This window comes from Neofelis nebulosa, chromosome 9 (assembly GCF_028018385.1).
Source record: "Neofelis nebulosa isolate mNeoNeb1 chromosome 9, mNeoNeb1.pri, whole genome shotgun sequence".
Classification (NCBI taxonomy): domain Eukaryota; kingdom Metazoa; phylum Chordata; class Mammalia; order Carnivora; family Felidae; genus Neofelis; species Neofelis nebulosa.
This window is the reverse complement of record NC_080790.1, coordinates 113,698,649-113,715,003: the sequence shown is the minus strand read 5'-3', so window position 1 is coordinate 113,715,003 and position 16,355 is coordinate 113,698,649. Positions and strand designations below refer to the sequence as shown.

Here is a 16,355-nt window from a genome sequence, read left to right as displayed (position 1 = left end):
TTTGACCCTCCCTCGTTCATGCTCTGTCTCTCTCTGAAAAATAAATAAACGTTAAAAAATTTTTTTAATGTTTTTATTTATTTTTGAGAGAGAAAGTGTGTGGGGGGGAGGGGCAGAGAGAGAGGAAGACAGGATTCGAAGCAGGCTCCACACTGACAGCAGAAAGCCTGACATAGGGCTCGAACTCACAGACTGTGAGATCATGACCCGAGAAGTCTGACACTCAACCGATGAGCCACCCAGGTGCCTCACTCAAGAGCTTTTTGAAGACTCTGCTTGTGTTGTGATCACTAAGGTGCCATTGACCAACATGACATGGCCATGTCAGATTCAAAGGGTCGAGAAATGGACTCCATCTCTTAGTCACGTTGCAAAAGGCCATGAGGACAAGCTTATGGAGGAATGGTTGCAGCCGGTTTGCAATTTAGCACAGCCAATGTGTGCCAGGGAAAGTCCCGAAATCTGCAATCAGAGAAGCATGGATTTCCTCTGTGTGCTGCCACGTTCTTGCTCTCTGTCCTTGGTCAAGTTGCCTCACCTCTCTGAGTTTCTCAAACTGGATAAAATGGAATCAAATGATGGGGCGCCTGGGTGGTTCAGTTGGTTGAGCGTCCGACTTCGGCTCAGGTCACGATCTCATGGTTTGTGAGTTTGAGCCCTGCATCGGGCTCTGTGCTGACAGTTGGGAGCCCGGAGCCTGCTTCGGATTCTGTGTCTCCCTCTCTCTCTGCCCCTCCCCCGTTTATGCTCTGTCTCTCTCTTTTTAAATAAAAAAACAAAACAAAACATTTTTTAAAAAAATGGAATCAAATGAGATAGTCTTTATAAAGTACCTATGCTATTCATCTGTTCATTAATGCAACACACACTTGTTAGCACGAGGCACACCCTGGGGACATTGTAGTGACCCAAATGAACCAGAGCACCTGCCCTAGGAAAGCTCAGTCTCAGTTGCGGACAGATATTAATTGGTCATCCCAATTATGTTATGGCCACTAAATTTGGTCCTAGAACAAAGGAGGGATTACTGAGCTGGCCAGGGAGGCCTGGAAGCCTGCGCTATTTGAGCTGTGATATGAAGGATAGGTAGGAGTTAAACAGAAGAGGTGATAGGAGTGGAAAAGGATTTCGGATTGAAGGAACAGTTTGTGCAAAGGGCCTGTGGTGAGAGTAGATTCTAGGAACGGAGAGAAGGTGGGTGGGACTGGACTTGGAGCACAAGGGTCAGATCTTGCAGGGTTATGGGAGCATTTGAAGACGTGAGGGTCTTGCCAGGCAGACTGAAATGAAACCCAGAGGTCTAACTGTGCTCTACAAAGCCCTCATGGCCTGAATTCCTATTATTCCTCCCACTTCCCCTTTACCTACTCTGCTATAGCCACGCTGCCTTCTTGATGTTCCAGAAACACACCAGATGCTTTCCTACCTCAGGGCCTTTGCACTTGCTGCTTCCATTGCCAGTATCTATCCTACCCCAGATATCTACATGACTCATTCTCTTACTTCATTTAGGTCTCTGCTCACATGTCACCTCGGAGAGGTCTTCCTTGACACACTCATGCCCCTCCCCAGCTAAACCATCAGCATCCAGCAGGCCTAGTTCCCTCTCCTGGTTTACTTTTCTTGCTAGAAAAATACATATCAGCCCCTGATTCACAGTTAAACAGAGGGCACATTTCTTGGCGTCTGTCTCTTACTAGCATGCAGTTCCAGGAGGCAGGGATTTGACTTTGCTCTGGGCTGTGTCCCTGTCCCCTGGGGAGCAGTAGGTATTCTATAAATATTTGTTGGATGAAAGAATGAGTGAGCGAATGGCATACAGGAAGGAACTGGCTCCTGGAAGTTAGGAGGTCCAAGTTCAAGCCCCAGTTGGGTGATCACCTTTCTGTTCCTTGGTTTCCCTAACTGTGCTGTGAGGCATTTGTGGTCTCTAGGTAGGTTCTGTGTTTGGAAAGCTTCCAGGTTGTGGAGGCGACTGAGCCCTATGGGGGAGGAAGGGAGCTGGGGCCCTCTCCCTGGCCCTCCTGGGGATGAAAATAGCCTAGCCCAGCCTCTAGGTCAGCCCCTACCCTCACTGTGGCAGTCAGCTGGAGCCTGCGGGCTCTGTCTGGAGCCTGCCAGCCTAGCTCGGATTGCAGCTTCCCGACAGCTGGGCCAGGCAGTCCTGCTTTTTTTTTTTTTTTTTTAATGGGATTATCTATCTATCTATCTAAGTTTATTTCTTTATTTTGAGAGAGAGAGAGGGAGAAAGAGCAGGGGAGGGGCGGAGAGAGAGAGAATTCCAAGCAGGCTCCACGCGGTCAGCACAGAGCCTGACATGGGACTGGAACTCACGAACCATGAGATCAAGACCTGAGCCGAAATCAAGAGTCGGAACCTTAACTGACTGAGCCACCCGGGCACCCCCTAGCCCTGGGAGGCCCTTAAGGGCAAACCGGGCCTGTTGGATGTCCTCGACTTCCCTCCTCCCTCAGTGTCCGCTGGCCGTATAAATCCCTTAATCCTGTACGTGCCTGCAGCCTTTGTGGCTTGCAGAACTTTTTCTTGGACTGTGCCTAATTGCACCCTGTGCGGTACCTGCCTTACCGGTGGGGACACTGAGGCTCAGAGAGGACAGCTGCCCCATTGGAGGTTGCCAGCTAGCATGTAGTGTAGTCTGGAACCAGGTCTGCCCTGCCCGTGTGCATGTGTGTGTACATGTGTGTCGAGGGTGGCTGACTGCCATTGAACTTCACTACCAGACCCCTCCCTTCACTGCCGGCCCCCTGGGTCTCTGGTCTCTAATAGGGTGTGGTGGTTAGTAGCACCTAAAGCCAGGCTGCCGGGGTTCAAATACTACCTCTGCTACTTCCTAACTGGACTGTTGGGTCCCCTCCCATCCCTCCACCTCACTGTCTGCCATTAGGATAGATCCTTGATCCTGCACGTTATCAGGTCTAACGTTATGCATTGACCAGGTTTTAAAAATGTGATTAGTTGTGGGGCGCCTAGGGTGGCTCAGTTGGTTGAGTGTCCGGCTTTGGCTCAGGCCATGATCTTGCGGTCCATGAGTTCGAGCCCCGTGTCGGGCTCTGTGCTGACAGCTCGGAGCCTAGAGCCTGCTTCGGATTCTGTGTCTCCCTCTCTCTGCTCCACCCCCGCTCACGCTCTGTCTCTTTCTCTCAAAAATAAAATAAACATTAAAAATTATTTTAAAATGCCCCGATACAAAGGGTACGTAATGTTATTTATTTCACCATTGTTTATGCTAGCACACTACTGAAAACAGCCATCAGTGAGAAGTGGGTAAACCAGCTTGGGCCCGGCCACACAATGGATCCCACGCAGTCATAGAAAAGATGCCTGGCGTGCACTTGATGTGGAATTGGCAAGGTGCCGGGTTTGGTGAACAGCAAGGTGTGGAATGGCCCACACAGTGTGCTGCTATTTTTGGAAATCGGAATATATGTCCCTGCACTCTTGTACTGGCCTAAAATCTCCCTGGAGAGTTACACAATGAGCCCCCTGCACATTGGCTGGTCCAGGGGTGAGAGACTCACATCTTACTTTTTGTACCTTTTTTCTTTTTTTTTTAATGTTTATTTATTTTTGAGAGAGAGAGAGAGAGACAGAGCACGAGCGGGGTAGGAGCAGAGAGAAAGGGAGACACAGAATCCGAAACAGGCTCCAGGCTCCGAGCTGTCAGCACAGAGCCCGACGCGGGGCTCGAACTCACAAACCATGAGATCATGACCCGAGCGGAAGCTGGATGCTCAACCGACCGAGCCACCCAGGCACCCCTGTACCTTTTGAATTTTGAACGATGTGAATGTATTACCTATGGGAAAAAAAAAAAAAGAAAGAAAGAAAAGAAAAAGAAAGAAACGAAATTGAAAAGACAGCGAAATAAAGCAGAAACAAGAAACCTGAAACAGACAGACATCAGACCTGCAGGTCCAGTCGCTACCCACCCCCCTAGAGCAACCACAGGCCGCATTCTGGGCTTTGCCCAGCTCAGTTTTGTGGCTCCACCCTCTACGGTAATATTTTGGTTTCCACACGCACAGCACCCACGGGAAACCCCAGCCAATGGGTATCAGGTTCCGGTCTGGGCTGCCTGCCAGGGTTGGTGGTGGGTATGACACAGCCCCGGGACGGCGTTGTCCACATGCCTGAGTGATGATGCAGCCCCGAATGGGATGATGACACTAACCACCATCTCATAGGCCTTGCTGGTCTGGTGTTTGTTTGGCAACCTCCAGGTGGGTGTGTGGGCACTTCCAACAGCCATCCTCATCTACTGGCTCTAGGCCTTCAGGGACTAAACTCATCCATCCATCCATCCGTCCATCTGTCCATCCGTCCACCCGTCCACCCGTCCACCCGTCCACCCATCCATCCATCCATCCACCCACCCATCCACCCATCCACCCGTCTACCTGTCCATCTGTCCATCCACCCACCCATCCACCCATCTACCCGTCCACCCGTCCATCCGTCCATCCACCCACCCATCCATCCATCCATCCATCCGTCCATCCACCCGCCCATCCATCCACCCATCCATCCATTCATCCATCCATCCGTCCATCCACCCACCCAGCCACCCGTCCACCCGTCCACCCGTCCATCCGTCCATCCACCCACCCATCCACCCATCCACCCGTCTACCTGTCCATCTGTCCATCCATCCATCCATCCATCCATCCATCCATCCATCCATCCAGTATTTATTAAGCACTTATGATATGCCAAATAATCTTCAAGGTACTGAAGACAGAGCAGAGAAAGAAACCCCAAGTTCCCACTCTTGTGGACTTCACAGTCTAAGGGAGAGATAGCCAACGCATGCCAGGGTGGAAATGTTCTCGGGAAAATGAAGCCGGGAAGGAAGGTGGCGGGGGAGGGGGGGAACTCTAGGTTTTTGCCCTTTTGTACTGAGGTATAACTGACATACAACAGCGTTGACCCATTTTAGTTATATGGTTTGGTGAATTTCGACAGTTGGATATGTCTGTATGTCCACCATTACAGAGAAGTTCTAGAAGACTTCTGTCATCCCCGAAAGTTCCCTCCTGCCCCTCTGCAGTCAGTCCTGACTCGCACCCCACTCCCCATCTAGGAAGCTGCTGGTCAGTTTTCCTTGACTAGGAAGGATTCGGTTTGTCTTTTCCGCAGTTCATACACATCGAATCTGGCTTATTTCGCTCAACGTAACCATACATTTGCGATTCAGCCGTGTTATTGCATGTCGTCTACTTTTTATTGCTGAGTAGTCCGTGGTATAGATGTCCCATATTTCATTTATTCATCCAGCCAATCGACGGACATCTGCATTGTTTCTGCTTTTTGGCCATTACAAGCAAAGCTGCTGAACAGCCCTGTACAGCTCTATGTGTGTACTTATCTTGTCATTTCTCTTGGGTAAATGCCCAGGAGCAGGGTTGCTGGGCCTAGTGGTAAGTGCATATTTGATTTTATTAAAAGCAGGGATCGTGCTTTGAAATAGTGTGGTCAGGGAAACATTTCAGCAGAGACTGGAGGGAAGCAAGGGGAGCCTCACGGATGTCTGTGGTGAGACAGTTGGAGGCAGAGGAACTGGGCAGGGGGTGTACCCGTGTGTTGGAGGAAAAGCATGGAGGCCAAGGTGGTGGGAGTGGAGTGAGTGAGGGGGAGAGGGCTAGGAGCTGGGGTCAGCGTATAACAGGGCTGGATGGTGTAGGGCCTGTAGGTCTTGGTGAGGACTCTGGCTTTTACTCTGAGAACCCCTGAGACGTTTCTGAGCAGAGGTGGGACAGGATCAGACTTGTATTTTGACATCCTTCTCTGTCCCGGGCTGCCAAGAGGAGAATGGGCTCCAGGGCAGCCGGGGAGGAAGCAGGGAGGCCAGTGAGGAGGCTACTGCGACAGTCCAGGTCTGGGGCTAGAGGTGGCAGAAGGTGAGGAGTGTCAGGTCCTGGATCTGCTCCGAAGGTGGAGACAACGGGGCAAGTATTGGATGTGGGAGGCCAGTGAAAAAGGACATGAAGGGTGATAGAATCCGCGGCGGCCTCTAAGAGCTGAGAGTGACCCCCCTCACCCCGCCCCGCCCCCACCCCGCCCCCAGCCAACAGCCAGCAAGAAAATGTGCACCTCAGACCGGTGACCACAGGACCTGAATGACGAGGGCCACCTGAATGACTCTGAGCTTTCACAAAGGCACATAGCCCAGCTCACAGCTGGATTTCAGCCTGGAGAGACCCTGAGCAGAGAGAGACCCTGCCGTGCCCGGACTTCCGATCTACAGAAACCATAAGCTTGTGGTTTTCAGTCACTAAGTTTGTGATAATGTTTACTCAGCAGTAGATGACTAATGCAAGCATCCTAGGAACCTACAGTGTCAGAGCTTAGAGGGTCCTTTGCAGCCATTGAGTCCAACCTCCCCATGTACGGATGGGGAAGCTGAGGCCAAGAGAGCAGATAGGACTTGAACGCTGGCTCTTGCAGGGAGAAACCGTCAGGCAGAAACTGCCCCGGCCTTAGAGGCCCCGTCAGGCCCAGTCTCTTCTCCCGGGAGGCTGCAATATTAGCCCCTCTGCCAACACCACCCCCGCCAGGGCACCGGCCCCCCAGCGAGCCGGCTTCTGGCCACCCACTGAATACCCTCAGCCCTGAGCAGCAAGCTGAGGCAGGCTCCCTGCTGGGCCAAGCCAGGGGGTCAGGAGGTAGAGCCCTTGCCCCAAGGGCGCAGGAGCCGGGCCCAAATCCGGGAACCCAGAGGAGAAGGACAAAGCACAGGCTTAGGTCGGAGGGGCTGCGGTAAGGATCCCAGCCCTGCTGCTCACCAGCTGTAGGGCTCTGGCTGAGCTGCGGGTCCAATCTGGGAAGTGGGAGCAGGAATGCTCTCCTCCAGATGGTCGGTGAGCTAAGGTACCTGAACCTTGGTGGGAGCACCGTAAACGCACCAGTCCGTGTGCCCCAGCTCCGCCTTCTTATGGGCGTTGGTTTTCCCCATCTGCTAAATGACCTTGTGCCCCAGATGTGTTCCGGGGACGTTTGTAACTCTAACCGTTGTCCATTTTAGGGTTCAAATTCATGCTCTGCTTCTCCTGAGCTGTGTGACCTTGAATAAGTCACTTAAGTCCTCTGGGCCCCAGTTTTCTCACCTGCGAAATGGAGCTATTAGTAATTCTTGCCATCGCTCCAAAGACGGTCAGCTGGTTTTATCGTCATCACCATTAACATCGTTAACATGCCTGCCGGAAGGGGCAACGGGGCAGAGCCTCCCCGGTGAGGGAAGTTTAGTTTCCTTGCAGACGCACATGTGTGCGTGGGGCCAGGCCTGCCTGCATTCCTGGTGACACAAAACTAGTTCTTTGCAACTCTCTGGCCCCGTTCCCATCTAAAACCAGGCCCCAGGTATCACCGTGCTTGTAAACGCTGAACCCACAGACAGGTTTTGGGAAGCAAGACAATGCATTTGTTTCTGTTTCCAGTTCTGGGAACCACCTCCTGTTTTTCTCGAGTTTTGTGCAGGTGCCGGAGGTGGGCCTGTGTCTCATAGGCACACACGGGGGTGGACATCACTACATGTCCCCATGGGCCATGTCTGGATTATGCCTGCTGTCCTCTGCGTGTCACCGACTCGCTGGCAGTAACAGCCACCTGACTGCGGGCTGGCCAGGCCAGAGTCTCTCCTGGGAATTTGAAACTTGAATGGAGGGCATACAGACAGAGGGTGGTTGGAGATGGGTCGTCGCTGGCCGGTACCCCAGAGAGGACAGTCACAGGCTCCGCCTCTGCGCCCCCTAACAGATCCCTGAGGAATTCTGGGGGTTTGTTCTTCCCCCATCCTGGGGATCCCTTCCCATAAATCCACTGCCAGGCTTCTTGGTTAGTCACTTTCTGGTGTTTATCACCCAGTTCCTCTGGGCCAAGGTGGTGACTGGGGGCCGGGGGGGACAGAGCATTGTCGGGTGTTGAGGGCAGACTGTGGGATGGAGCAGTGACCCCTCTGGTCCGTGCAGGCACCTTTGGGGTGCTTCTTTGCAGCAAGAGCACTGGAATCAGAGTCTCTGCACTCAGGTAAATCACTTAGCTTCCCTGTGTGGTTCATGGAAGCAGGGGGGACCTCAATGAGCAGATGGGGAAACTGAGGACCCGAGAGAGGAAGGGCTTTACTTAAAGCCACACAGCAGGTTTAGGACAGACCCTGGAGAGCTCCTGAGTCCCCCAAATCCCGGCCCTGAGGGGGAGCAGTTTCTAGAGTAGGAAGCTTGTGGGTAATTAGTGGCAGAACCTGTCTCCCCTGGACGAACCTCAGGCCCGCCAGCAAGTCACAGGTCACAAACTCCTTTCACAACAATTAGCTGTTCTGGGCTGCCATATCGGGCTCTGCAACAGCCTCAGTGTCCCGTTCGGGGGCTGAGCACACGGATTCCGGAGAGTGACAGGTGCTTGTCTGAGGTCGCATTATAAGTTCATGGCAGAACGAGTCTGAGCCAGATTTGAAATGCCTGTGCCTTTTGCTCTAAGTCAGTGTTTTCCAAGCTGATATATGGGGACATATGGGGATTGTGGTTCATGAGCTCTCCATAAGGATTTTTAAAGTGTTCGATTTCATTTTGGTGATAACCCTAAAAAAAAGTTACTCAAGCATATCACGAATCATCTGCATGACCACAGGTGAGCCCTACCTGAGATTGTATTTGGGCTTGGGATCACACGGGCACCAAGGAGTAACATTGACTGAGAACTATCTGGGGACCAGGCACTGTGCTTTGCGCTTTTCACGTAGTATACATTTAACCCTCACAACCATCCAAAAGATTATCATCCCCATTTCACAGGTCAGGAAGTTGAGGCACAGAGGCGTTACGTAACTTGCAACAAGGTCGACAGCGAGCAAGGGGTGCAGCCAAGATTTGAACCCAGGCTGACTCCAGAGCCCGTGATCTTGACCCCTGGGCTCTACCACCGTCACCAGCCCTGAGTGATGAGAAGTGAAGGGGCAGAGGTGGCTTCGATATGGAAAGACGAATCCCTGCTGAACGAAGGCCAGGTGGTGCAGAGGTAGAGGGTGGGGAGGAAGTTTCGCTGGAGGTGAAAGAGAGCCAAGCGGTAGGAGAGGAATGTCGTTATTAGCACGTGGAGCTGGGCAGAAGCGCGAGACAAACCCACAGAAATGGCAGCACGCTTCAGTGTCCCACATTCACACTGCTGGTGGCAGTTCAGGTTCGAGTTTCGGCCTCCGAGGTCAAATCTGTCTTCCTCCTTGCCCGGTCCTCGGACCCTGGGCAAGTCACACAACCTCTCTGAGGTTCAGTTTCTCTGATCTCTAAAATGGAATTCTAGTAGCACCTGAAAGGCTGCCAGTTGCCTGTGGAATTCCCTTCTCTCTTCTTTCTCTGTTGACCAAACCCTGATTTTCTTCTGTTGGCAATGTACCCAGCTAGAAGACTACATTCTCAGGCTCTCTTGCGGCTACTGGTGGCCGATGCGTAGAGGTTGATAGGTGAGATTTCTGGGAAATATCTGTGGAAGACATTGATGCAGCTGGGATGAAAGCCAATTTGCCCTTTCTTCTCCTTCTTCCTACATGGGACTCAGGCATCACGGCTGGAGCCCCCGCAGCCATTTTGGATCAAGAATTGACCTTGAGGAGGAAGCCACACGGTGAGAATGAAGCAACACGAAACTAGAGGGAACACGAGATGTTGATAATACCATAAAAATTGCACCAGGCCTGGCATGGATTGATCTTTAGACTTCTTCCCCCCCCAATAAAATTTTAATTTTATTACAGTAGTTTTTGATTTACAGAATCATTGCAAAGATAGTACAGAGTGTCTATATATCTCATACCCAGTTTCTCCTATTATTGATATATTGGCATACTACACTTGTCACAATACTATTATGTTATTATTAACTAAAAAAAAAATCCATACTTCATTCAGATTTCCCCCGTTTTTCCTAAATGTCCCATTTCCATTTTAGGATCCCATCCAAGATACCACATTACATTTAGTAGCAGTTGTGTTTTCTTAGGCTTCTCTTGGCTGAGACCGTTTCTCGGACTTTTTTTTTTTTTTTTGATGACCCTGACTGTTTTGAGGAGTACTGGTCAGGTATGTTGTACCGGATTATCTGAAGATTTTCGGAATCTGAAGATTTTCTTATGATTAGACTGGGGTGTTGTGTTTGGGGTGTTGTGTTTGTGGCTGGTCTCACATTCTCACAAGGGCATATACTGCCAACACGACTTATCAGTATGGATATGAACTTTGATCGCTGTCAGAGTCCCTACTGTAAAGTGACTCTTTATTTCTTTCCATGCTGCACTCTTTGGAATAAGGCCACTATATGCAGCCCACATTTAAGGCGTGGGGAGTTGTTTTCCCTTCCCTAAGGGTGGAGTATGTCACATAAATTACTTGGAATTCTTCTACGCGAGAGACTTATTTCTTCTATCTATCTACCTATCAATCATCTATCAACTTATTTACTCAATCATTTGATACGTTTGATTTGATAAATATCATACTTGAATATATCCATATTCCAATATGGACCCAGGAATATTTATTTTATTCTTTGGGTTATAATCCAATACAACTTTACGTTCTCGTTCAAATTGTTCCAACGTTGGCCATTGGGTTTTTTTCAGTTGAGTCCCCAGACTTTCTGACTTGAGAAAAAAAGCCAAACTGAGGTGGGTATTTTGCAGCAATGATCTCACAAGATTCCCATTCCTGCACATTCACCCCTTTGCAGTGTGATTCTGCAGATTTTCCCTCATAGGGACCTGAGTGCCCTTCTCCATCCCTGGAATCTGGGCTGAGCCCTGTGACTCGCTTTGGTCAATGGCAAGAGACCAAAGCTTGACAAGGCCTTGTGCATGGGGCTTGCTGTGCCAGGGACTCTGAGTCCGCTGTGAGAGCAGCCCGGCCAGCCTGCGGAGAGGGTGCCCAGCCCAGGTATCTCCACTCCCCTTGCCTATGGCCAGCCAGCGGCCATGGCAGTGAGGCCTCCCGCCATAGCTGATTTCAGACGAAAGACAAACTCAGACACAAGCCGTTCTCTCGGAGCCCAGTCCGGACTGCCAACCCACGGAGTCATGAGCAGATCCCCGGTTAGTCTAAGCCAGCACATCGTGGAGGATTTGCATGAGCCACTTTCTTTTGTAAGTTACATGAAGTCAAACCTAATCCTAAACAAACTTGGAATTTATTTCACGGGAGGTGGTGAACATGGAATGAGGGAGGCAGGGTCAGTACATATAACTGCCTGGGTGGATTAATGATGATGATAATAATAATTATTATTATTAAAGCTTATTTTTGAGAGAGAAAGCACAAGTGGGGGAGGGGCAGAGAAAGAGGGAAAGAGAGAGAATCCCAAGGAGGCTCCACACTCATCAGCAGAGCCTGATGCGGGGCTCGAATCCATGAACCATGAGCTCATGACCTGAGCCGAAGTCGGACGCTTAACTGACTGAGCCACCCAGGTGTCCCAATAATGACAATTGTTATTATTAGTTTTGTAGCATGTTAGTATTTAAAAATTTTTTTTTTTCAACGTTTTTTATTTATTTTTGGGACAGAGAGAGACAGAGCATGAACGGGGGAGGGGCAGAGAGAGAGGGAGGCACAGAAGCGGAAACAGGCTCCAGGCTCTGAGCCATCAGCCCAGAGCCTGACGCGGGGCTCGAACTCACGGACCGCGAGATCGTGACCTGGCTGAAGTCGGACGCTTAACCGACTGCGCCACCCAGGCGCCCCGCATGTTAGTATTTAATTTGTAGTGTTGTTTCCATTTTTAGTTGTTTGAGAACTATAAGCTTAAGGAGCTGAGAGTCCTTATGAGTGTATACAAACGAGTCATTTTCTGTCCATGTCCTCCAGCCTAAGACCACCAGGGGCACGCCTGGAGTCAGACAAGTTGAGCTGATTACTCATTGCAGCGAGAGAGAACGCACGACCGGCTGGGGAACTCTGAGGCATCTCGGTAAGAGGGTGTTTGTTGAAAGAGGCTTATTATAGGATCTAGGCTTGTGCTAGGAGATCTTGAGGAGAGTGTAAGGAAGTAGGTTTTCTCTAGGGTGCACGCTTCAGGGAATGGGAATATTCCCACAGTTGGGCTCTTGATTAACCTTCCCCGTGCAGAAGGCAGACCGGGGCGAGGCTATCGCTGTGAGTTCTCCAGAGGCTGCAGTCACTGTGTCCGTCAGGGTAGGGGGACGTGCGGTCATTTTGGTGGCTTAGGAATGTTCGCGTTTTGTCTTTGTTCAGACATGATTACAGAGCGGTCTTGCTTTTTGTCTTGACTCTTCCTGTTTTGCCTTTTTTTTTTTTTTTTTGTCTGTTTCTTTTTGTTTGTTTGTTCTTGTTTCTGGTTCTTGTTTCTGTTCCACAAGACATCAGCTGTTATCTATGAGTATCAGGTTCATCTGATCACATCCAAGCCAGCTCCCGGATGTCAGGGCTGCTCCCTCTCTTTCGGTGGAAATCAACGCGGGTAGGATTCCTTCTCCCTAAAGATCTCCAGAGATGACTCAAGTTGGAACAACGAGCTCATTCCTGCTCAAATCGGGCAGGCATCTGTAGGTACTTTTCTTCTCCCAGAAGCCTTTCCTTTCTCATATTCTGTTAACAGTATCTTAATCTCAGATAGTTATGGTATTAATTATACCTAAACGGATTATATTACTAATGAGATGTAGTAATAATAATAGTTATCCATCACTTGCTATGTATCAGATGCTGTTCCAAGCATTTTATATGTCTTAACTCAAGGATTCTTTTATTTATTTATTTATAATTTTTTTTTAACGTTTATTTATTTTTGAGACAGAGAGAGACAGAGCATGAACGGGGGAGGGTCAGAGAGAGGGAGACACAGAATCTGAAACAGGCTCCAGGCTCTGAGCTGTCAGCACAGAGCCTGACGCGGGGCTCGAACTCATGGACCGTGAGATCATGACCCGAGCCGAAGTCGGACGCTTAACCGACTGAGCCACCCAGGCTCCCCTCTTTTTTTTTTTTTTAATGTTTAAATGTTTTATTTATTTTTGAGAGAGAGACAGAGACAGAGTGCGAGTGGGGGAGGAGCAGAGAGAGAGAGGGAGACACAGAATCCAAAGCAGGCCCCAGGTTCTGAGCTGTCAGCACAGAGCCCGACGCGGGGCTGGAACTCACAAACTGCAAGGTCATGACCTGAGCTGAAGTCCAACGCTCAACCTACTGAGCCACCCAGGTGCCCCTTAATTCAAGGATTCTTAACCTGGGGTCATACTGGGGTCCACGAATGAGATTCATCTTTATCCACCTGTAATTCAATTCAGCACCTCCTTCAACTTTGAACGTGGGACACCAGCCACGGGAGTGTCGGCAGTGCCTGAAACTTGGCCACCATTAGAAATCATAGCTACTTTCTTACCCTACCACAGTAGTTATGGATATCTCAAAATATCATTAGCACTCATCATTACCTCGCAGTTACAGTATTTAGAAGATCTTGAGACGGCTAGAGCGCGTATAGTACTGTATCACAACGGTGTTCTTTCAAACTATTTCGAGGACCACGATTTTCATTAATATAATTTGTTCCCTTCATAATTCAATGTATTTGATTTCAAGCAGTCGAAAACAGCATTCTGAGAAGGGCTCCATGATCTCACTAGATGCTAAATGGATCCATGGCACAGCTCGCGTGAAGAGCCCTGTGCCTCCAGTTACTCCTCCTGTGACCTCGCAGGCAGGTCGGATCACCAGCTTGTTAACAGAGGGGACAGGAGGCACAGAGGTGTGTAGATTGCCCGGGGTCCCACGGGTGTCGAGTGGTTGTGCATTATTAAATCTGCCTGCTGTTCTCACAGCCTCTGGGCTGCTGTGGGCTGGTTGTCTGTATTATGCATATGTATGTGACTATCCCGAGGCAGGCAGGCGTCAGACGCGTGGGTATATGGCTCTCTGTTTCTCTGTGGGTGTGTATGTAATGCTTATTATGCGTAGAAAAGGAACCACAAATATTTGTCCGCTCTGGGCCTTCTGTGTGAATTCTGGGATCACTTTGATTAACTGCATCCTCCTCCCCTTTGGGCCCTGGGGGCTGAAGGGCTGGGCTGGGGGAGGGCTGAGGGGCCAGGCAGCAGGCAGCAGGTGAAGGTGGGTAGGAGGGTAAGCACAGCCCCAGAGCTCAGGCCCGAAGCAGGTCCCACAGTGAGCCCTTCCCCTGGGGCCTTGGGACTGGGAATACCAGAGACCCCAGTCCCGGGGCCCGGCTGCCGGGCTGGGGATGCTGTGGACAAAGGAAAGCCACGCTCACGTGTGGGGCCCCGGGCTCTCAACACCCCACTGCAACACCACTTCCCTCCTGACCCCAGACCTGCCAGTTTTCCAGGCAACGAGGAGTTCAGCGACACCAGCTGGGTGTCCCACAGCTGCCCTCCATTCTGATACTCAGGATGGACTCCCTTCACTTCAGAGGCCAGTTTCAAGTTCGGGTTGTTCCCTGTGCTTCTGACGACCAGCTGTAAAGTAGAGATTCCTGAGACTCCCTCCCCGGGTTTGACTAATTTGCCGGAGCAGCTCGCAGAGCTCAGGGAAACAGTTCACTTACTAGATTACCTATTTATCATAAAGGGATACAACTCAGGAACGTGAAGAGATGCGTGGGGTAGGGTGTGTGGGAAGGGCGCCCAGCTTCCACGTTCCCCGGGATGTTCTACTCACCGCCCAGAGCTCTCCGAACCCTGTCCTTTGGGGGTTCTATGGTGGCTGCATTACATAAGCACGATTGATGAAATCATTGGCCACCGGCCCAGGATTCAATCTCCAGCTCATCCCCGTTGCCCTGGGCTGGCGGAGGGGTGGGGCTGAAAGCCAGATCAGGTTCGTTCCCCTGGCAACCAGCCCTCAGCCTCAGGGGCTTTCCAAAAGTCACCTCGTTAACACACACTCTTGTGAGTAAAAAGAAATTCCTTTCACCTTCGTGGCTGGGAAGCATTTTCAGGAACCAATGACAAAAGAGCAAATATAGCAAAAGATATGCTGTCCGCTATCCCCGGAAGTTCCAACCATTTAGGAGCTGTGTGCCAGAAATGGGGATGAAGACCAAATTTATATGTTTCTTTCTTTCTTTCTTTTTTTAAAAGCTTCTATATTCTGAGAGAGAGAGAGAGAGTGAGCGAGAGCGGGGGTGGGGCAGAGAGAGAGGGAGACAGAATCCCAAGCAGGCTCCACACTGTCAGCCCAGAGCCCGATGCGGGGCTCGAACTCACAAACCTCGAGATCATGACCTGAGCTGAAGTCAAGAGTCGGATGCTTAACTGACTGAGCCACCCAGGCACCCCCAAACTGATATGTTTCTTATTATAAGTCACAATATCACAGGAACCTAGGAAGGCCTGCCACCTGGGGTCTGTAGCCTGAAGGGAGTGAGGCTCCAGAAGGGCCACTGGGATGTGGGCCATCCCAGTCAGAGAGCCGAAGGTTCTTCCTACCCCATGGCCCCTGGGACAGGGGTCCCTCAGAAGAGTCCCCTTGACAGCAACTCTGGATAGTTGTTTTCCTCCCCGAGGTTAAGTGACATCAGTAAAAACAATACACGCGTATCACATGGATTATTTGTGGTCATTATTGGTTGATCCGCATGTCTGTGCCCCAGCGGATCTGTTGTTACAGCTTCGTAAGGTGCTTTATAGGGAGCTGGGGCTGAGTGGAAAAAATCACAGCAAGTCACTTCATCTCATTTTCTCATTTAACAAACAGGGACAATTAGGTGCTGATACTGTCAGAACTAAATATTGTCTTTTCTCAAAAAAAAAAATATTGTCTTTTCTCAATTCTAAGCAGTAGCCTCTATGTCCGGTGGACCCTGTGTTTGAGGAGATTTGGGCATGAAGAGAAAGCAATACCTTGTTTCTAATGTCTAATTTAGTAAATCTCTTGTTTTTTTTTTTTTTTTAAACAGCTTTATCGGAGTAAAATTGACATGGGATAAACTGTACGTATTTAAAGGGAGCCATCTGATAAGTTTTAACATATGTGTGCACCCGCGAAGCCACCACCACGGTCAAGGTAATGAGCATATACATCACCCGTAAATACATCACCCATAAATGTTTCCACACGTGTAATTTAGAGGACGGTGTTGTCTCAGAGCAGGGGCTCTGGAAGCTCTTGTTTGTCTGTGACTTTTTTGCAATGTGTTGAGAGAGAGGGAGAGAGGGAGAGAGAGATGCAGAGAGAGAATGTGAGTGGGGGAGGGGCAGAGAGCGAGGGAGACAGAGGATCCCAAGCCGGCTCTGAGACTGACAGCAGAGAGCCCAATTCGGGGCTCAAACTCACCAACCTGCGAGATCATGACCCAAGCCAACGTCAGACGCTTAACCA

At 50.2% G+C, this 16,355-nt stretch overlaps 1 protein-coding gene across 4 annotated transcripts in view; it reads left to right on the top strand.

The window, feature by feature from the left end:
• Positions 1-16,144, top strand: part of FAM110A (family with sequence similarity 110 member A) — a 151,006-nt gene extending 134,862 nt beyond the window's left edge. For 3 of the 4 annotated variants that reach the window (XR_009248910.1, XR_009248911.1, XR_009248913.1), the window contains one exon: positions 9,568-9,762. The gene's annotated coding sequence lies outside the window, so the exon portion shown is untranslated. Of the gene's footprint in view, positions 1-9,567; positions 9,763-15,933 lie in introns of those variants that run through there. The other variant, XR_009248912.1, reaches the window with a different exon arrangement.
• The last annotated feature ends 211 nt before the right edge of the window (positions 16,145-16,355 follow it).